General features: G+C 43.9%; 1 protein-coding gene across 4 annotated transcripts in view; it reads right to left on the bottom strand.

The window, feature by feature from the left end:
* The window catches only part of PLXNB1 (plexin B1), a 138,529-nt gene extending 123,390 nt beyond the window's left edge, over positions 1–15,139 (bottom strand). For 3 of the 4 annotated variants that reach the window (XM_029913384.1, XM_029913386.1, XM_029913387.1), the window contains exon 1: positions 15,085–15,139. The gene's annotated coding sequence lies outside the window, so the exon portion shown is untranslated. The remainder of the gene's footprint in view (positions 1–15,084) is intronic. The other variant, XM_029913385.1, reaches the window with a different exon arrangement.
* Positions 15,140–22,339: the final 7,200 nt, after the last annotated feature.

Below are 22,339 nucleotides of genomic sequence, written 5' to 3'. Positions count from 1 at the left end.
GTATGGATAGATGACCAGATAGCGGCTCCATAGATATCTTGAATCAGCACCTGGGCCAGAAAGGCTGCTGACGAGGCCTGCACTCTGGTGGAATGGGCGGTTACAATCGCCAGTGGTGGCACCTTCACCTGTTCATAACAAAACCTAATGCAGGCAGTTATCCAAGAGGAAATTCTTTGAGCAGAAACAGGGAGACCTTTCATTCTGTCCGCTGCTGCGATGATAAATTGCGTTAACTTACAGAATGGTTTAGTTCTTTCAGTGTAAAAGGCCAGTGTTTTTTGACATCCAGAGCGTGCAACCTGCAATCCTCGTTAGACCTATGAGGTTTTGGGAAGAAGACTGGCAGAAATATGTCCTGATTAGTGTGAATCTGCGACACCACCTTAGGTAAAAAAGCTGGGTGCGGTCACTGTCGAACCTTGTCCTTACAGAACACCACGTAGGGCAGTTCAGATGTGAGCGCTCTGGGCCGATACGATTGCCACCAGGAAGGACACCTTCCACGAGAGGAGCAAGAGGACACAAGAAGCCAATGGCTCAAAGGGTGGCCCTGTGAGTCTTGAGAGCACTAGGTTCAGATCCCAAGGTGGTATAGGGTCACAAACTTGAGGGTAAAGTGACTCCAGACCTTTCAGAAACTTGACCGTCATGTCCTGGGGAAAAAATGACCTGCCCTGGATCGGCAGGTGTAAGGCTGAAATGGCCACCAAGTGGACTTTAACTGACTATAAAGACAGGCCTTGGTGCTTGAGTGTAGGTGCCCCCTGAAGCTGTTGGCTCTCCCCAAGGCACAGAAACCCAGAGGACAGTGCAGCCCTGAAACAATCAGTCCCCCTTACTCACCATTTTGAGGCTCCCGTGGGATGTGTGCGCTCTGTTTCGGACGGGGAAAATTATGCTATTGTGTAGAGCCTGTGTGTTTTCTACTCCTTAAGTGCGGGGGGAATCATTACTCTGTCTGGTATAAACAATGCTGCCTCTGTTAAATGTTGCATTTTGCCTATACAGCTGCATCAACCTTGAGACCTCAGCCATCCCTCTTATCGCCTGCTCAGAGACTGCAAAGACTCAGGAAGAGACCGCGAAAAAGCAAAGAAGACATGCTGCAAGAAGTGATGCGGCAATCTATTAAAGAGAATGAGAAAGCACAGAACTGGAGGGAGAGAGAAAGCAGGATCCGCCAGGAAAATGCAGAACACCGGCGGCAAAGCACCGAGCACTTGCAGCAAAGCACTGATCGGCTCATAAGCATCCTGGAGCGCCAGGCAGACGCTATCCAGGAGCTCGTAGCCATGCAGAAAGAGGAGCAGTACCGCAAACGCAAACACCACCCCCCACACAGCCCTTGTTCCAAAACTCTTTCCGTTGTGCCCCATTGTCACCTCCAACCCACTTTCCCCAACTTCCGTGTTCTTCACGCCACCCGCTGCCTCCAACACCAGTATCTTCACCACCCAGCCCTGAAAACCACAACCCTTACCCTCTGCACTCAACCCCCATCACCATGCAGTATAGCTATCCTGAAGTGCAGCACTCACTGCACAGCACACCAGACAGGACATAAGCAAATCTGTGATTGTACCGTTCCCCACTCCACCCCCTTGTTTCTTTTCAATAAATGGATTTTTTGGCTTTGAAAACATTCTTTATTATTGCATAAAGTAAAAGACTCCTTAGCCCAGGAAATAAACAGGCACTGATTAGCTTAGCAAACACTGATTCCTAAAGATTGGAACTACTGCACTTCACTCCCGTGCAGGGCACCAGATACCACTGCTGGTTTTCAGCCTCAAATTGCTCCCTCAAGGCATCCCTAATCCTTGCAGCCCCGCGCTGGGCCCCTGTAATAGCCCTGCTCTCCGGCTGTGCAAATTCAGCCTCCAGGTGTTGAACCTCAGAGGTCCATGCCTGAGTGAAGCTTTCACCCTTCCCTTCACAAATATTATGGAGGGCACAGCACGCGGATATAATCGCGGGGATGCTGTTTTCGGCCAAGTCCAGCTTCCCATACAGAGATCGCCAGCGGGCCTTTAAACGGCCAAAGGCACACTCCAAAGTCATTAGGCACCGGCTCAGCCTGTAGTTGAACCGTTCCTTGCTGCTGTCAAGGCTCCCTGTGTAGGGTTTCATGAGCCACGGCATTAACGGGTAAGCGGGATCTCCAAGGATCACAATGGGCATTTCAACTTCCCCTACCGTGATCTTCCGCTCTGGGAAAAAAGTCCCGGCCTGCATCTTCCTGAACAGCCAAGTGTTCTGAAAGATGCATGCGTCATGCACCTTTCCGGGCCACCCTCTGTTAATGTCAATGAAATGCCCACGGTGATCCACAAGCGCCTGGAGAACCATAGAGAAATACCCCTTCCGATTAACGTACTCGGATCCTAGGTGGGGTGGTGCCAGAATAGGAATGTGCGTCCCATCTATCGCCCCTCCACAGTTAGGGAACCACATTTGTGCAAAGCCATCCATTATTTCCTGCACGTTATCCAGAGTCACGGTTCTTCTGAGTAGGATGCGATTAATGGCCTTGCAAACTTGCATCAACACGATTCCAACGGTCGATTTTCCCACTCCAAACTGGTTTGCGACCGACCGGTAGCTGTCTGGAGTTGCCAGCTTCCAGATTGCAATAGCCACCTGCTTCTCCACTGGCAGGGCAGCTCTCAATCTCATGTCCTTGCGCCGCAGGGTGGGGGCAAGCTCCTCACACAGTCCCATGAAAGTGGCTTTTCTCATTCGAAAGTTCTGCAGCCACTGCTTGTCATCCCAGACTTCCATGACGATGTGATCCCACCACTCGGTGCTTGTTTCCCGAGCCCAAAAGCGGCGTTCCACGGTGCTGAGCATGTCCGTGAATGCCACAAGCAATTTCGTGTCGTACGCGTTATGCGGCTCGATAGCATCATCGGACTCCTCGCTCTCACTGTCACTTTGGATCTTAAGGAATAGTTCGACAGCCAAACGTGACGTGCATACGCCTCAGCAGTTTGGGCTCCATTTCCCGCAGACAGATCGTGCTGCACAGAAACCGTTGAAAGATGGCGCCAAAGGTGGACGGAAACAAAGGGATTTCTGGGATGCGAAGCGATGCATCACGGGGCGTTGGGACAGGACCCAGAATGCCCCGCACCTACGCCCCCTTCCCACAACCCACGGCGCCAGAATGGGAAGAGGTGCTCTGTGGGTTAGCTGCCCATAATGCACCGCTCCCAATAGCGCTGCAATTGCCGCAAATGTGGCGACGACAGTGCGCTGGGCAGCTGTCAGTGTGGACAGACTGCAGCGCTTTCCCTACTCAGCTGCACGAAGTCAGGTTTAACTCACAGCGCTGTACATCTGCAAGTGTAGCCAAGGCCTCAGCTGTTTTCCGCTGCCTCTCCCCATGGCTACAGCTCTATGCAGGGAGGGGGCCTGGCGGCACCATGTGACCAAGCAGGGCCAGCAAACCCTGGCAAAAGTCTGGGAGGGGTACGTGGAGCCAGATTGGAATTAGTGTGTACTGCATTGCGTTATCGGCTCTATTACATGAACATTAGATACACTCCCAGACTCCAGTGACCTGGGCCAGATCCTTGGGGCCAGCCCTTCTGCACCTGGGGCAGCTCTGAGAAGGGATAGAGAAGGGCTTTAAGCTACCTTTAACCACCTGTTCCCCATAACTAGAGCCCTCATTAATTCTCTAAAATATCATGCCAACAGGCCAATACAGAAGACAGGGATTGGCCAGACACAATGGCTCCCCAGCCACCTTCCCATTCCAGGATTGGGAAGTATAGCAGCTCCCACTCCACCATGGCCTTACACCACTCAGGGAATCCTCAGATAGCCAGTCAAGTCAGCTTTCCAGTTCTTTTGCACTGCCAGAGTGGGGCAAGGTTCCTTTCACAAAGAAAAAGAAAAGAGCTACATTTGCTGTGGGCAAGAAGTCAGAGAAGAGGAAGTATCTTATTTTAAACAGATGCAGTTAAGGAGGAGAATTGACTGAGAGGGACAAAAGGAACAGCTAGATCATTATTTAACATTAAAAAATAGGTGCTGGTTGTTTACTTTTCATGGAAGCCTGATTCAGAAGTTCGTTACCAGCTAACTCCTAGGCCAAGAGCTATAGAGAAGTCTAGCTACTAAAACAAGATAAACAAGTCAACTTAATGGCATATGCAGGGAAGAAAGCAGCTCAGCATGGAATGCAAACCAGGTTCATCATGCTTGAGTACAAAGCCATAGATTACTCCCTTTATAGAGAGCAGGCTGCTGTGGACTTGAGTGAAAACTAGAGAGGCTGAGGCATATCAGGCAGCCAGAAGAACCAACACAGAGACTGCTGCTGCAAGGATCCCTGATGGAAGCTGGATGAAGTGGAGAATTCAAAGCTCTTTTATTTGTATTGTGGTAGTGCTTAGAGGCGAAGGCCCTTCTGTGCTAGGCACCACAAACATACAACAAAGACAGTCCCTGCCCCAAATATCTTACAGTCCAAGTCTTTCGATCTCAATGCCATAGAGAAGCACCTTATCCCAACAGCACCTTATCCGAAAAGTAGAGGAAAGAAAATGAAGTACACTCAGGAGGTGAAAGTGGTGTAAGGAGACTAGGCAAGAGGAAGCAGCAGCGAGTTCTACTGATGAATGACAAAACTAAGGACTGGAACAAACATCCTATAGCCTGGATAGCACCAACATAACAGTCACCCTGCCAGGACACAAATGTGACACAGATGTCGGCTAGTATCACAAAGAGCCACTACTGTCCCCTTCATTTAACTCCCTCCTGATGGCCCTCTAACTACCTGAATCTATTATCTAATTCACTGATAAGTAACTGTTCTTTTCTGTGGAGGGAAGGGATTGACTTTTGGAAGGGTGGGGATACCAGGCACTGGAACTGCAGCTGGGCATTGACTGTGGGCAGGGGGAAGAGATGAAGGGATTGGATAGGGCAGACAGGCTGGTGAGGGGAACTTAAGTGCAAAAGCAAACAAACTGATAAAAAATAAATCATATCACTTATATACCGTACTGCTTTTCCACACCGTGTCTTTTTATGCTGTACACTCTCCTCAGGGCAGGGACTGCATCTTCCTCGGTGTTTGGAAAGTGCCATTTTCAATAGGACTACCACAATATAAATAAATAATTCTTATAAAGAAAGCACAGAACTGTGGGCTACACAACACTATTATGAGAGGGATATAAATTGACAAAAAAAGTAAGCAGCGATCAATTGTTCAATGTCATGCTGGGAGGAGGTTTCAAGTATGCCTGGCAGGCATCCAATACCATTAAATATTTTAATTAAATATTTTCAGGACCAAGGGGGAAATACACTGGTCGAATTCATGGATGAGCCAAAGCTTGGAGAGATCAGAGACTAAGAACTGAATCTAAACAATGCATGACCTTGATAGATAAATTGGAAAAATAAGCTGAAGTGTCCAGCACCTAGTTTAACAGGGACATATGGAAAGTGGGTCAACTTCTGAAATGCATAAATACTGAATGGGGATAACTAGTGAGGTCAGTGTGTCACAGAAGGATCAGAGTAACCACTGAAAGAAACACCAACTGAGTCAATAATGTGGCTAAACTGAGGAAGGAATTTTCCTTCTGCTACTCAAGACTGATGAGATCTCTATTTATTGACTGAACACTTTATGGGATAAATAAAGACACCATCTTTTAGATATGACATGACAAGGGAATGGAAAACAAAACAGTGAGAAAGAAAGGGACAATGCAGTGATTCAGTCTAGCCATGGACACATTGTAGTGGGTCATACATATACATATTTGTCACACATGAACTCACACACACAGAACTATGTTAAAATAATCATTTAGGTTACAAAGTCAAACACTAAAAAGCTATGCAATGCCAGAATTAAGGTTGCTCATGCTGCACGCTATTCAAATTCTTCTCTGAAGACCAAATTATTAATTGCCACATATGCTTTGCTCTGGTGCTCATCGCTATATTATTTGAGTGCTCCACAGACATCAGTGGTTTTATTTTCACAACACCCTTGTGAGATGAGCAGTTATTCCCATTTTACAGATGGAAAATGGAGGCACAGAGTTTAAGGTCAAGAGTATCCACTTATTTTAAGGACCAATTTGAAAGACTTAGGACCTGACTTTTCAGAACACAGCACTTTATATGTTAAAGCACAGCTCCAATTGACCTCAGTTGCAACTATGAGTGCTCAGCACATGTGCAAATCAGATCAGGGCCTCAAGTTAGGTGCCCAGAAAAATAAGAAAGACACAGTTAGTGACTCCCTGTGAAAAGTTTAAGTGATTTGCCCAGCATCACACAGGAACTCTGTGGCAAAGACAGGGACAAAGTCCAATTCTCCAAGATAGCACTCAACTCCCTTAAATGTGATGCTGTCCTTTCTCTTCCAGCAATCCCTGCCTCTTCACTACACACCTTCCAACCACTGAAACAAATGAAGCAGGGATCCTACAGACAACAGTCTCCTTCACTACATATTCCTGATTCATTCCCAGCACAGGTCCAGCCTGTGTACTGAATGAAGTAGAGGTCTTGTGGAAATGACTGCATGTAATCATGTAATTAAAGTCTGCAATCAGAATGCATATGAACAAGGGGAACAAACTAAGGCTGCACAGGCATTTCCTAACTTTTGAGTGCTTGACCGTGCAACCTTAATAACAATATTTTAACATAGCTTTTGTGTACAATTTCCTGAGGGGCAGGGGGAGAAGAGAGTTGTACAAAAGTAAACAAAAAACAAAAATGCCATTATGTGGCATCATACTGACACCACATACTTGGGTCATCCAGCATGGTTGGACCCTTTCGCTCTACGAACAGACCTCTGCCCCTTGAGCTAACAGAGTAACTGACAGCAGTAACAGCCTGTCATCCTCTATAGAGTCTATGTGGACCAACATTAGAAGGGGATGGGAATTTCTGTCAGAGGGTTTCACAGAGATCTGCTAACAGCAGAGAAGCTGAAACACTCCGGAATCTTGGTTACATTCCAGGCTCTGAAGGAAGTGTGTTCTAATGGGCACAGACTCTTCTGCACATTCCCCCAAGTTTGACCTCTTTGCCCCACACTCTCTTATCTGTCACAGCCCTGTGTCTTCCCCAAAACCTGGCTCCACTCCTCAGGCTTCTCATCCCAGGCCCAGCCTCCTTGCCCAGCAAGTTCTAGTCTCACCCCTCTCCATACCCTGTCCAAGTCCCAGTCTCTGCCCTCTTTCTTCCAGTCCCAGTTTTATTGTCCAGCTGGTCCCAGTTTCCTCCCAGTTCCTCACTGATCTCAGTCTCCTCTGGCTCCCAGTCTCAGCCTCCTTGCCCAGTGATTCCCAGTCCCTCCTGCCAGCCTCCAGTTCCAGTCTTCCTCCCCTCTCCGCCTCTTTGTCACAATCTACCCCTCCCCACAGATCTGGCTCTTATCTCTTCTAGATTCAAATTATTACTCCTGAGGGCATTCTGCACACAATATTTTAAAATTCTGCAAAATTCTGCAAATGTTATTTGTCAAATAAATGTGGAGGCTCCAGCATGGCATTGGGGAGCACAGGCCACTGGCTGTACAGAGGTGGGAGATCACTGTGCAGCTCCCCCCGGGACACAAACTCAGCGGTGAGGCTGCACCCAACCCTGACACAGTGCAAGGACCTGGCCTGCCCCTGAAACACCCCAGGGCCCTGCCCCTCCATGCCAGGTGCACCAGGTGTGGGCAGGCAGGTTCAGCAAGGCGGGATCCAAGTGTGGAAGGGCTTAGTGTGGGAGGTGTGGGTTGAGAGGGTTCTGTGTGGGACAATCTGGGTGCAGGCGGCTCAGTGGGTGATCCGGGTGCGGGGGGATCTGGATGCACAGGGGGTTGTTGGAGGGTTCTGGGTGCAACAGTAATGGGACTCTGCAGGGGGGTCCAGGTGAAGGTGGTTGGGGCTCAGCGGGGGGGTCTGCGTGTGGGGGGTATAGAGCTCAGAAGGGGGGTCTGGATGTGGGGAACTCAGTAGAGGTCCAGATGCTGGGGGAGTGGGACTCACTGTGGTGAGGATCCAGGTGCAGCTGGTTGGGGCTCAGTAGGGTGGAGTGCAGCAGGGGGTGGGGAGAGTGAGGCTTGGCAGGAAGGTCTGGGTATGAGGGGGTCTGGATGCATGGCGGTTGGGGGATCAGCTCCCAGTACAGTGATCCCTCCCCCTGCAGGTGAGGAGCGATGGGTGCAGGAAGCGGGTGGGTGGGGGGAGGGAAGTGGGCAGAGCTTCCTACAGCTGGGGGAGAAATCTGGGGGTGGGTCTGACACAGCCCCGGATGCCATGCAGGGAAGAGGAAGTCCCATCCTCCCCAGGCCGGCCAGGTCTAGCAGCTGAGCCCGGTGCAGGGTAGGAGCTATCTGCTGGGTCTTCCCCAGTCCCGCTTCCTGCCCCACGGTGATTTACCTCTCTGCTGGCTGCCCTGGGCACCCAAAACATACTGCTGGGGAGTCTCATTTGACTGCTCTTGTGGTTTCCCTTTGCTTTCACATCAAAAAGTCATTTTTCTGCGGAGAAGCAAAGAAATCTGCAGGGGACATAATTTCTGCGCATGCACAGTGGCACAGAATTTCCCCAGGAGTAAATAATTATACAGCTTCCTCCTCCACACTGCCTGGGCTCAATAGGGGGGTAATTGAGAGCACAAGAGAGTGAGGCTCCCTGACCTCGGTGCTAGTGCCTGGTCCTGATCCAAACCACAGCAGCCTAGAACTGTAACTGCAGGGAAGGTACTGCTCAGAACCAGGCTGGAGCATGCATGATATTTATGGAATCTTTGCAGAATTACCTGCAAACAGCAAGTCACTGAGCATGTGCAAACTGTGATTTTTCAAAGGCTTATAACTTGGTCAAAGTTGTGTAGATTTCCTCACAAATGCAACCTCCCCACCACCACCAAATTTCTATTTCCTGCTTTCCAGAATAGGGGGTGAAAAAGTTGTCAGATTTTTTTAACATGGAAAAAACACTATATTTTCCGCTAGTCACCTTCTTGAAAACAGCTGAATTGTTTTAATTCAACCTGATGCTGACACCTGGCATGGAAGATTTTAGCCCAGTTAAAATTTGGCATAGTTATAAGCAACTGAAAACTAGGTCTTAAGGAGAAGTGTCAGGCAACTTTAAGAAAAGGCGATGCTAACAGACCACCCTATAAAAGACTAAACTATGTTAAGAGAATGTCATTAAAGTTGCAGAGTCAAACACTCAAAAATTAGGAAATGTGAAATAATGCACACACACAAAGGGGCCAAATTTAGATAGCAGCGTATGGGTGTGTGTGAGGGAGGCAGCTGCAGGGAACAGGCTGGGATATATGAGCAACATATGGGTAAGGTTTTGAGCTATGAGGACTGAGGGGGAAAAGACTGAATCTTCTAAATGCTGCAGAGGAAGAAACAATGAGTTTTGGACCCAGCCTGGTTATAAGACGAGAGGGAGGGGCTGGAAAGGAGAAGAGTGTGAGAGACAGGTAGGGGGGACTGACCATTCTCCAACCTTCTCTGCACAGCTGCAAAAATCCCACTCCTCTCCACCCACACCCCATAGCACTGCCACAGCGACACCCAAACATGACTGTGATAGAGTGAGTTTGGGGGTGCAGTAGAGGAAGAAGACAAATGAGACTTCAATAAGAAATACCCATGCTCTCTCAGGTTGAGGGAGAAGGCAGAAGCTCTATACTGTTCCACTCCTTCCTCTTCAGAAGAGAATGGGGAAGATGCCTCCAGAAGGAGAGGGAGTGAGAGCCTGCCATTTTCTCCTGAGCCCTCTATATTCAGATAAACATCTAACCACCAAACTTTGAAATGTTCACATTCAAATAATTACAATAATCTAAAATTAAAGAGATGTACACAAAACACCCAAGTAGCTGGGGTTCCACTGGTCCCAGACCCCCGCTTAGAGACGTGCCCCTGCTGCAAGACATTTACAAGTATTGGTATCTATTATCTAGCAATAGGGACAGTTCTGCAATGGATCAAGCTGCCAAGGGAGGTTATGAAATCCTCTGAATTGAAAAAATTTGGGATCAAGAAATTACACCCATTTGCAAAGATGGTTTAGGAGTAAGATTGATCCTGCACACTACAGGGTAACAGAATAGATGACATTAGAAATCGCTTCCTATACAGATGTTTGTGTGATACAACAAACGTTTACCATTCAGCCTGGCCATTCTGCTTGTATGCTGTACCCCTTCTCCTCCCTCATCACACACTTCATGGGATCAGATTTTCAAAAGAGCTCAGGGCCAGATTTTTGAGACAATTTCAGCTTCTATTCAGGCACCTAAATAAGGGTTAGATTTTCACAAGTCCTCAGTACTCAACACGCTCCCAGTGTGCTGAGCCCTTTTAAAAATGTGGCCTTATTTAGGTTTTAACCTTTTAAATTGCAAGCTGTTTGGAATAGGAACCGTGTCTTGCTATACATCTCAGCTCAATTCAGATGCAACTGTAATTTAATAATGAGATAGACACTGCCAGATGAATAAACCCTTTTGAACGACATACAGCATTTGACGCAAACAAGATTTTATTCCATTTTTTGTTTTCCAGTGTTCAGGGTATAAGTAATAAGAATACACTTGAAATTGCATTGCATGAGATGGTCCATCTTTTAAGTAGCAATTCTTGTTGGAGAGAGGGTTATAACAGCTCAGAGCATTAAAAAAAAGAATACCTTGCAGTGGAAGAGTGCCCCACAATTCTTCTCTGCTCAGAGTACTCGCCTCCACACTGTCTTCCCTAGCTGTGGGAGTTTTTTTGCAATATGCACCAGAACCAGGACTCTTGACTTCCCCTCCACTCAAAACAAAGATTTTCACTTTCCCTTCCACTAACATGCCAACACCCAAGGTTTGAAATACACCCATCACTGGTGTTAACTACTTTCTTTCTTGACCTTTGTAAAAAGTATATGGTATTTGAAAGTTCTTACAGCACCAAGATCTATATAAATCTACCCTGCTCATCTTGACTTGCCTCTGGATGGGCAACCTCTCCACATGGCATGAGCCAATCCCTGGGGTTTTTCCAGAGATGTGGGGCCCAGTTCTTATGTACACTAAGGCCCCTTTACACTGCTTGAGTAATTACATTTACACAGCAAGAGCAGTGTATAGTGGCCCTAGGGTAAATGAGAACCAGGCTCTCCATTATTCTTTAAAAATGATTTATAAAGCCAATCTAGATTACAATTCTGTGCTGAATACTCCAAATAAACCACCAGAGAAAGAATATTCAGCAGATACTTAGTGAAACCTCAAACCTACCTGGTTTAGGTCACCCTATCCAAACATGTTGCAGCTCTCAGGCTCCTGTTCCAAGTGGTGCGCAAGCATGTACTTTTCTGGGGATGTGATGCCACAGCAGCCACAGAATCTTGCTGGAACCAGCCAATGAGTTCAGGAAAGTCTGCACTTTCTGCAGAAGTGGGCAGCTTTGTGGATTTTTAAATATTTCATAAGATAAAATGTTTTAAAAGCTTTTCTAAACTGAAGTTTTCCAGGCCTCTTGAACATGGGCAACTAGACCAATCTCACTTCTCCAAGAGTGGCCAATATCAGAAATCTCAAAAGATGCATAAAGTACTATAATATGGGGAAAATTCCTTCCTGAGAACACCTGGCAATGTGTTAACATCTTGAATCATGTGGATCAGAAGTCTGTAATTTTTATCCTAATTAGTGTTGCTGCTCTTATTCATGTAAATAATGTAACACTTCTCTCAATCAAACTATTCGCCTCTATGCTCTGGAGCACAAAATTCCAGAGATTAACTGTATGAGGAGTACAAAAAGTATGAAATCTTAAATTTGGTGCCTTCAAGTTCCCCCTTGCTCTTGTATTAGTGGAAAGAATAAAACAAGACCCCAACTAGCCTTTAGATTTCAAACAAATAAACCAACCTGCCTTATCTCCTTCTCTTCTTCTTTCTAAACTAGACAACAATGGTGATTTTAATTCCATTTCATATGGACCAACCCACTCTGCTGCCTGTAATCATTTTTACTGCCCTTCTCTAGACCTTCTCTAGTTCTTCTGTGTCTTTTTTATGACAACTTATCCAAAGATGTGAAAGCAGTATTCACAGGACAGTTGTAACACCGATTTATTATATCCACTGCCATTCCCTCTCCCCATTTAACAAACAAAAATAGCAACCAACCCACCCACTTCTCTGAACCATCACAGGGCAGTCAGCAGAAACCTTCACTGACTGCTAGATCTTTTCCTGAGACAGTAGGGCATTGGTTCCCAAACTGTGGGTTGTGACCCCAAATGGGGATGCACCATCAGCAGATGGGGTTGTGTAAATCCCTAGTGCAGTGTTTCTCAAACTGGGGTTGCCGCTTGCGTAGGGAAAGCCCCTGGCAGGCCGGGCCGGTTTGTCTACCTGCCCCGTCCGCAGGTCCAGCCGATCGCGGCTCCCACTGGCTGTGGTTCGCTGCTCCAGGCCAATGGGAGCCACGATCGGCTGGACCTGCGGACAGGGCAGGTAAACAAACCGGCCCGGCCCGCCAGGGGCTTTCCCTACACAAGCGGCAACCCCCGTTTGAGAAACACTGCCCTAGTGTGTGGAGGATGCCACTTAGCTTCGCACAGCGTGACTTCACATTTATGGAGCATACGAGATCATGATGGATGGAGGATACCATTCTGCTCTACAAAATGGCATCCCCCACAAAGCACTCCCAATACATATGAGGGTATGCTGTGCAGAGGCCTCCTCCATGCAGTGACACCTCACATGTACAGTGCTCTTCAAAATGGCATCCTTCATGCTGTCTGGGGTCAAGGGAGGTGAGAAGATGAGTAGATAGCCCAATCAGTCCTTCTCATCTAACTTCTCTGATAGGAGATGAGGTGATGAGAGTTTGGGGGCGGCTCCTGAAGAGTGCAAGGACCTTACGAGGAGCAGCACAGTAGTTTTGGATTTACTTTGATTCAGTGGGAAAACAGGTTGGCTCTACTGGAAATTTTTAACAATGAAGTTTACATGCACAGGACCTCTCTTCTCTCCCCTAATCATCACAGGGAAATGGAGGGAGGGGAGTGACAGCCTTTCTCCCAGGAGATACTGGCAGAATATCTACTACTGGAGTGTCAGAGTATAGTGGACCGTTGCTTGGATACGAGTGATAACGCAGGGTATGTAAATGAGATGATTTAACCATGGTGATTAGTGCTCCCAAGTACAGAGCTGAAAGCAATGCTAAGTTATAGGTTCAGGAAAGAATTTTCCCTAAGCACATGCTGGCAGGAAACAAGGGCATTTTCCTCTTCCACTGGAGTACTGAGCACAGATCATTTGGTAGGATCAGATGGGTGTCTCCTACAGTTAACGTTTCCTGAAATATCAGGGGGATTCTGGACACTGACAGGCTTCTGTCCTCTGTCTGTATTCCTTTATTTCTATGCTGCATATGATTATAGGTCCAGAAAAGCTAACCTTATGTAGCTAAATAATCTGTTATTTCTTTATTCTCTATTTAAAACACAATCTTTGTCATTTTGGTTTAGTGTCCAACCCGCTCGCTCTCGGTTTTATTTGCACTGCTCAATGGTATAATGTAAAGCTGAGCAAAGCCAGACCCCCAATCTTGGTGATTATATTAGGATTTATTTTTTGGATATGTTACCCTAAATACATTTTCCTACCACTTGATCTTTATCATCCAAGAGTTTACTCAGTGTTACTGCTGAGATGGAACAAGACATAACATACTGTACTCCTGAAAGAGATGGGCTTATAGACTGCTGCCCTCACTATGGTCTCTGAATTTATTTTAGTGGTACTCTCACCATAGTAGCTAGCTGTACAGTAAATAGCCTTCTGCCAGCCTCCTGATATAAGCCTCCTTCGTGCACATTCTTCATGCTCCAACACAACACCCCTTTATGTGTGGTGCAAAACTCCATGAATTTCATTTAGTGAGCACCCTGTATCAGGGGTTTCCCTAGAAGAAGGGAAGTCTAATAGATGACAGTCAGGGGTCTGCTAGCTGCACTACTCACAGGAAAGTCAAGGGATAGGAAGGGATGGAAGTAAGATCCAGTTCGTGGCCCTTGCAAAGCCATTCAGTTGGGGCTCTCAGCTGTAATAGCCACAATTTGGTATCCAGATGTCTCTCACTCACCTACCCCAAATTGTTCTGCCCTGCTAACTGGGAGGGAGCTGCTCCCACAGGGTGGGGAGATGGAGGTTTCCTGCTGAACAGGAGAGCAAAAACGTGATCTGGCCTCAGGGAGATATCAGTTTCCCAGGGGGCTCAAGATATTAACACCACAGAGCTCAGCAAGCACAAAGCAGCTCACACCACACAACACATGGCAATGGAGTACAAGCAGCAAACATTACACTAGCATCTCTACCTGTTCCAGGAGGAGTGAGACTCCCTGAGGCTGCATATTTGGCAGCACTGTCTGGCCCAGCCTTGGCATAAATCACAGCAGGGAAAGTAGGAGTTTGTCTGATATTTGCTGGCCTGCGTCCTGTGAAAGCTCCATTTTTGGGTAGGTTAAAACCATCCACTTGTGCAGCAGTTTCTAACTTTAAAAGTCACTTGTTACATTCTAACACTTCAAGAAACAAGCTTCAGAATCTGATGTGCAAAGAGACTTCTGGCACTAAGCAAGACACAGAGTAGGCCTGGGTACTGCTTTAGTTTATAAATCATATACCGAATCCTAGGAAGGGAGGAAGTGGTTGCTGAGAAGAAGAGCCAGTACAGAGATGGGAAGATGAAAAAGGGGAAAGAGCATTGATCAAACTAAAGTGTTAGTGAATGTTTCTATTTATGAAGGGTACACACACTCAAATGTGCTTGGGAAACCTAGCCCAGCTAAACAGAAACTCAGCTGCAACCATTAGGTCTGATGTGTTTGGCATGAAACAGACACTACAAAGGAGCTGACAGACCTGATGGCCATTCCACTCATCACACTGACTAAGATAATCAGAAACAGGAATGGAAAAGGAGAGCCCATCCCCTAGAACCTGAGTTGTAGCATTAGTCTATAGAGTTGCATAGTACAGAATCCCGATGCTTTCCACTTACCATTTGGACTCTGGGCGGCCTTGAGACACCTTCATTTCTCTTATTGATCAACGTACCTCAAGCTGGAAAAAACAGACAACATAAAATTTGAAGACTATTTTCTTCAGTAAATGAAACCTTCTCTGCCCTTGGGCCCTGCTGTGGGCTCTTTCCCCTACAGAAGACAAGGTTGGGCCAGCTGCACAAAGTCCAGGAAATCCAGGGAAACAATGGAGTCTATTTCTTGCCAGGGCAAGATTTTGGCTAGCGGTCCAATTCACCTTTCCAACCAAGGGTACAGAAGACATCCCCAACTGGGTCCTCAGGAATGGCATAGTAACAGTACATGCTAACTTTCTTCTAATGAACAGGGATAAAATGTTTTGTTCTCATTAGGAAAAGTACACACACATTCCTGATTAGTGAATAATGTCTCTGCCTCTGGGAGATTAGCTCAGAGTTGTGCAGCCTGGAATTCGTTCAATTCAATCTATTCTAGTTCCCTTGAACAGCTATTCCCCAAGGATTACAGGTCAGGCCCACAATCTCTCTCACAACACTTACCCCCATGGTTATGAAATAGCTCAAGGAGAAAGCACAACAAGGTGAGGACACTGGCAAGCACTAATATTCAAAACTGGAACATGCACAATTGGGTCCCATCCTCTTCTACTAAGTTCTATGCTCCACTCAGTATACAAAAGCAAGCATATGAAACGTGAACAAAAAATGCTAGTCAGAAGGGGGTTAAACTACAAACAAATGGGGAGGGTAAAAAGGAAAGAGGAGAACTCTGCATAAAACTGAGATGTTTAGAACAAAATTAATCAAGGACCCAAAGGAAGTGAAGAAAATAAATTATTTTATACACCAATGCTAGGAAACTGGGTAGCAAACAAGAATTGAAATTGCTCCTTTATGAGCATAAATTTGATCTAGTTGATATTACAGAAACATGGTGGGATGACACATGGTGGGATGACAACTGGAATGTTAAAATCAATGGTTACAACCTATGTAGAAAGGATCGAGTAGACAAAAAGGAAGAGGGAGTGGCCCTCTATGTCAAAAATAACAATACCTTCTTTCTGAATCACTGATAACTCAGAAAAAAAATTATCCTGAATGTTTATGGACAAATGTCCTAACAGATTAAACGCAAAATGGGGTATTTATTGGTGTCTGTTACAGACCACCAAATCACAGTAAGGAACAGGGTGGCTACTTCATTATGCACCTATCTACAACATGTAGGAAAAAAACCTGCATAATCATAGGGGACTTCAATTTGAGTGACATACACTAGAGGGCTCATGCTGCCAGTACTACAACATCCTTGGCATTGCTAAACGTTACAGATGACAATTTCCAAACTCAAAAAGTGTTGCAGCCAAAACAGAGGAATTCTTTATTAGACTGTGTCCTAGCAGATAAAGAGGAACTGATCACAGAATTAAAAGTTAATGGTAACTTAGGTACAAGAAATCATGACTTGATCACATTTCTAATGTGGAAGCAGAATAAAGTCCTGACCAGTAATATATATACACACTTGGTGCTTTAATAGGTCCAGTTTCAAAGTTGAAAACAATTATGAGCCAAATCAGTTAGGAAGAAGCATTTAATCAGAAAAATGTGAATGATAATTGGGAATCATTTAAGAACATATTACCAGATGCCCCAAAAGCCACAATTGAGGAAGGAGGGCCGTGCTGCTTAAAATAACAACCTGGTTTTGAGGCAAAGTGAAGGTAGCTGTAAAAAAATAAAAAATATATAACAAATGGAAGAAAGAAGAAGTTGGCAGTAATGAACATAAATCAGAAGCTAGGAACTGTAGAAAATTGATAATGGAAGAAAAAGGACACAAGGAGAAGTCTATGGACAGCTGAATTAAGGATAATCAGGATTTTTTTAAACTATACTGGGAGCTAAAAGAATCCTGACAATGGGGTTGGTCCATTACTAGATAGAAATAGTAGTATTATTAATAATGCAGAAAAAGCAGAAGTGTTCAATATATATTTCTGAAGAGGAACAGATGATATAGTCTCACCATATGGTGATGAAAACACTCTTTCTATTCCACTTGTATCTACGGGGAATGTTAAACAGAAGCTACTAAAAGTTAGACATTTTACAATCAGCAGGTCCAGATAACTTGCATCCAAGAGTTTTAAAAGAGCTGGCTGAGGAGCTTGCTAGACCATTACCATTTCAATAAGTCTTGGAATACTAGGAAAGCTCCAGAAGACTGGAAGAAAGCTAATGTACCAATGTTTAAAAAGGTTAATCAGGAGGACCTGGGTAATTGTAGGCTGGTAATTACAGGCTGATATTAAACCCCATCAAGATTATGGAGCAGCTGATACAGGACTTGATTAATAATGAACTAAAGGAGGGTAATATAATTAATGCAAATCAACATGGGTTTATAGAAAATAGATTCTGTCAAACTAATCTGATTTTTTTTTTAAAATGAGATTACAAATTTGGTTGATAAAGGTAATAGTGTTGACATAGCGTATCAGACTTCTCTAAGGCATTTGACTTGGTGCAGCATGACAGTTTGAATAATATACTAGAACGATATAAAATTAACGTGGCAAACATTAGGTGGATTAAAAACTGGCTGAGAGGTCTCAAAATGTTACTGTAAACAGGGAATTGTCATCGAGTGGGTATGTTTCCATTGGGGTCCTGCTGGGATCAATTCTTTGCCTTACACTATACCATTTTTATTAATGACCTGGAAGAAAACATAAAATCATCACTAAAAGTTTTCAGATGACACAAAAATTGGGGAGTGATAAATAATGAAGAAGACAGGTTACTGATTCAGAGCGATCCGGATCACTTGGTAAACTGGGCGCAAGTAAACAACGTGTTTTTTAATTAGGCTAAACAAAAATGTATACATCTAGGAACAAAGAATGTAGGCCATACTTACTGGATGGGGGACTCTATCCTGGGATGCAGTAACTCAGAGAAAGATTTGGGGATCATGGTGGATAATAAGCTGAACATGAGCTCCCACTGTGATGCTGTGGCCAAAAGGGCTAATGCAATCCTTGGATGCATAAACCGTGGAATCTCAAATAGGTGTATGAAGGTAATTTTACCTCTGTGTTTGGCACTTGTGCGACTGCTGCTTGAATACTGTGTTCAGTTCTGGTGTCCACAATTCAAGAAGGTTGTTGATAAATTGGAGAGAGTTCAGAAAAGAGGCACGAGAATGATTAAAGAATTAGAAAACATGCCTTATAGTGATAGATTAAAGGAGATCAACCTATTTAATTTAACAAAGATAAGGTTAAGGGATGACTTGATTATAGTCAAAGTACTTATGGGGGAACAAATATTTGATAATGGGCTCTTCAATCTAGCAGAGAACGGTATAACATGATCTAATGTCTGGAAGTTGAAGCTAGACAAATTCAGACTGTACATAAGGTGGAAGTTTTTAATGGTGAGTGTAATTAACTATTGGAACAACTGAACAAGGGTTGTGGTGGGTTCTCCATCGCTGACCATTTTTAAATCAAGATTGGATGTCTTTTTTTTTTTTTAAAGATATCCTCTAGGAATTATTTTGGAGAAGTTCTATGGCCTATGTTATACAAGGGGTCAGACTAGATGAATACAATGGTCCTTTATGGCCTTAGAATCTATGAAATCCAACCCCCATGGGGTAGCTCCTAATACAGTGAGGTCCCACCTACATCTGCTACAGGAGGTGGCCTCTGTTCTGTGCTTCCCTCATAGATTCCACCCTATGAAAAACCAGACCATAACAGCCCAAGAGTTCAATCTCTTGCTCCAGCCACAGTGGACAATGCTGGATGCTTAAGAGGAAAATGAAGAGCCCTGTAATGTATGAATGAGCAAGCTCCCTTCTAGTTTGCATCATACCTATCCTTATTTAAGATTCCAAAACTGCCAGGGTGGATTTGATTTAAATCAAATTGTTTTAAATCATGATTTAAATCACTAGTCAGGAAGACTCAATTTAATCATGGATTTCTACATAAAAATGCATGCTTGTTGGTTGTTATAACCTTAATACATATTCTTCACAACTCAGAGATAGATATAGGTTTCATTTTTAGAAGGTACACACTATACATTTTTAAAGTGATTTATTTTGAAAACTTTTCAGATTAGTTTTACAGCTATATCAGAAAATGAATGATTGGTTATTTCATTGAAGCAGATATTTATGAAATCATTGGGAGGTGAACGATCTCTAATTCAACCGGTTAATCATTAATATTTGGAGGATTTTCTTGCCATGCTGTATTAGGAGGAGAACATCACCAGACAGACATTTAAATTATTTTATTTAACTAAAACAACAATGTTATGTATTCTGGATTTTTTTCTTCAACAGCAAACATATAATATTTTAACAAAACAAGCATATGAATTTTTGAATTTAAACATTCAAGTTTTTTAAAATCAGGTTTGTTTTTGTTAAAATTGTTTTTTACCTAAAATAGTTAAATGAAATATTAAAAAAAACAAAAACAAAAATTAAAGCGACTATGTCAGCCAGGTCAACAAGAGAAACTTAAAATACTGACTTCTGCAGCTAACTCAGTCATCTTCACCTTCATTTTTCTGTTTGTTCATAATCTGGAAAAGAAAAACAAGCTTTCCTGCTTTTTCAGGTCCCAAACGATTTCTCAGTTTGGAATGAATTAGTCCAAAGGAAGAAAATATTCTTTCTATACCAGCAGAAGAAGCTACTGCTGTTAAAAGCTTAAGTGACTTCCACCAGTTCACTGGTGTGACTTTCTTTAAAACATCATCAGCAAACATATATTTCTTGAATGGTTCACCCTTAGCTCTGAAGTTTATTATAGCTGGCATTACGGAGGGATTATTGCTGGATGTCCATGTCATAGCCAACTCTTCTTCTTCAGCAGTTAAGGTTTGAGAATATTTGCAAGAAAATGAGCTGGAGATAGTGCTTGTCCCATTTGTTTTTTTAATGCTTGTAATTTATCTCTGTCATTGAATAGTAGTCTTTTTAAGATCTCACTCAGTTCCTTCCAAATTTCAACAGCATCAGCAATAAAACAGCTATTTCCCTGCATTTTGTTCAAGGCTACAGAAATAGGCTTCAGGGTACTCAGCATGTGTTCAATGTTTCTCTTAAGCCCAATGTTGAGAACTTTGGCTGTGACAGTGCCATCTTTTTTTTCCACAATTTTGTTCACAAACTGTCATCAGATTGGACCAGTTCTTGATATATTGCTCAAAACAGCCCACTGCTGAGTTCCATCGCACGTCTTGTGGGAGCGTTAGCTTGGTTCCTCCCATTTTTTTCAGAGCAGCTGCTGCAAAGTGGTTGTTATGAAAGTATTTTGCAATTTCAACATTAGCCTTTATTTCTGGAACACTGAAGTCTTTGGCTAGGAGGTGCATCAAATGAGAACTGCAACTCTCTTCACTCTTGGATACATTTGCTGCATTGTCTGTGACCAAGCTGCGTACTAGACATTTGAATTTTTTGAAACCTGAATTTTTACAGTTTGTTATAGCTTTTACTGCTACTTCTTTTAAGTATTCTGTTGTGTGTGCATTTTCTGATGTATCAATTGTTTCTGTAAGGAAGACATTCCCTTCTTCTGTTGTCACACAAGCACATACAATAGGATCATTGTGGACACTGCTCCGCCCATCAAGACTCAGGTTAACAATTTCACCCTCTAGACCTTTCGCACACTGTTCAATTTCTCTTTCATACACTTTATCCAGCAATTTGCCTGCAACATCTGCTCTGTTGGGTGGACTGTATCCTGCTCTTAATGACTGAACCATGTTAATGAAGTGTGGGTTCTCAACCACGTGGAAAGGAGAGTTTGTTGCATAAACAAACTGGACATTTTTTTCATCAATTACCTCTTTTTGTAATCTGATGGTTCTTATCACAAACTTATCTATGGTTGTTTCTGGATGAGAGAGATTTTTTTTCTTTTTGCTACAGGTGATATACTGTAGCTATGTGACATACATGATGTGACTGAAACACTATCATTGGCAGATAACTCTGAAACTATAGAAAACGATGGTGATCTTGAAGCTGGATAGTCTTCAGAATACTGTATGTTGAGGATGGATTCTCCTAAACAAAAGAAGTCAATGCAGTTATTTAATTATTATTACCATACAGCTCATTTAGTATTCCTCATTGCAGTCACTGATACTCAGTACTACTTTACAGGTGAAATTGTAAAAGGAAGATCTGCCTATTTCAGCTGTTTATTTTTTATCACAACTGCATCTAAAATGATAGTACCATAGAGTAATAGCTGTATTTTTTGCTCAAACATGAGAGTCCAGAAGGAAGACAGGCAGTCCTTAAGAAAGAAGTATGAAATAAAGTTTACCAACCTGAAGATCCTGCATGTTCAGACATGTTCCTTTCATCATCTTCAACACAGCTTCCGCCTGAGAAGAAACACTTCTCGTGATGCTGTTTCATTCGGGCAACCAGGCCTTGCATTTCTTTGTTGCACTGTTTGCATTTTGCATAATGCCTGTCTTACTGTGGTGTTTAGATGCTGCTTGTATTATTAGAACTGGGAGCACTGGCTGTTGGGAGTATGAAAGGACAGGAAACAGGAAGGAGGGGGGAGGAGTTGAAGAGGCGGAGTGAGAGTTACAGAGTGTGCAGCAGCAGCTTGGTAAAGAGGTTTCCACTGTAAAAATAAAGTCCTGTTGAAGCTTCTTAGTACCTTGCTTGCTTGATGCAACATTTTGGCGACAAGGGTGGGATCTTCTGCCTCTGAACCCACCTGCACCCTTTCTGCAAAGCCCAAATGAGCCTCCAATTGCTTTTACTGTCTGGATCCATACGTTTGAGACTTATCTGCTTGCAATCAGTGGTACAGAGATTTCTGAAGTAAGAAAGCGTGCTCTGCTAATCCACTGCCTTGGAGCAGAAGGGCAGCGTATATTTTACACTTTGCCCCTTGCAGACGATAAATATGAGACTGCACTCACTGCATTAAAGAACTTTTTTGTGCCAAAAGTGAATGTAGTAGCTAATCGCTACAGATTTCGCCAGCGTGAGCAGAAATCAAGAGAGACTATAATGCAATATATTGCTTCCCTTAGGAGTCTGATTGTAACTTGTGACTTTGGGAATATGGCAGATGAGATGATTAGAGACCAACTCATTGAGAAAACAACCATACTTCGTGTAAGAGAATGCTTACTTCTAGAACCACAACTTACACTAGAAAAAGCAATAACCATTGCTACTCAG

Source organism: Terrapene carolina, unplaced genomic scaffold (genome assembly GCF_002925995.2).
Source record: "Terrapene carolina triunguis isolate 2854851 unplaced genomic scaffold, T_m_triunguis-2.0 Scaffold627, whole genome shotgun sequence".
Classification (NCBI taxonomy): domain Eukaryota; kingdom Metazoa; phylum Chordata; order Testudines; family Emydidae; genus Terrapene; species Terrapene triunguis.
Note: the sequence above shows the minus strand (reverse complement) of the source record. Positions and strands in the feature narration are given on the sequence as shown.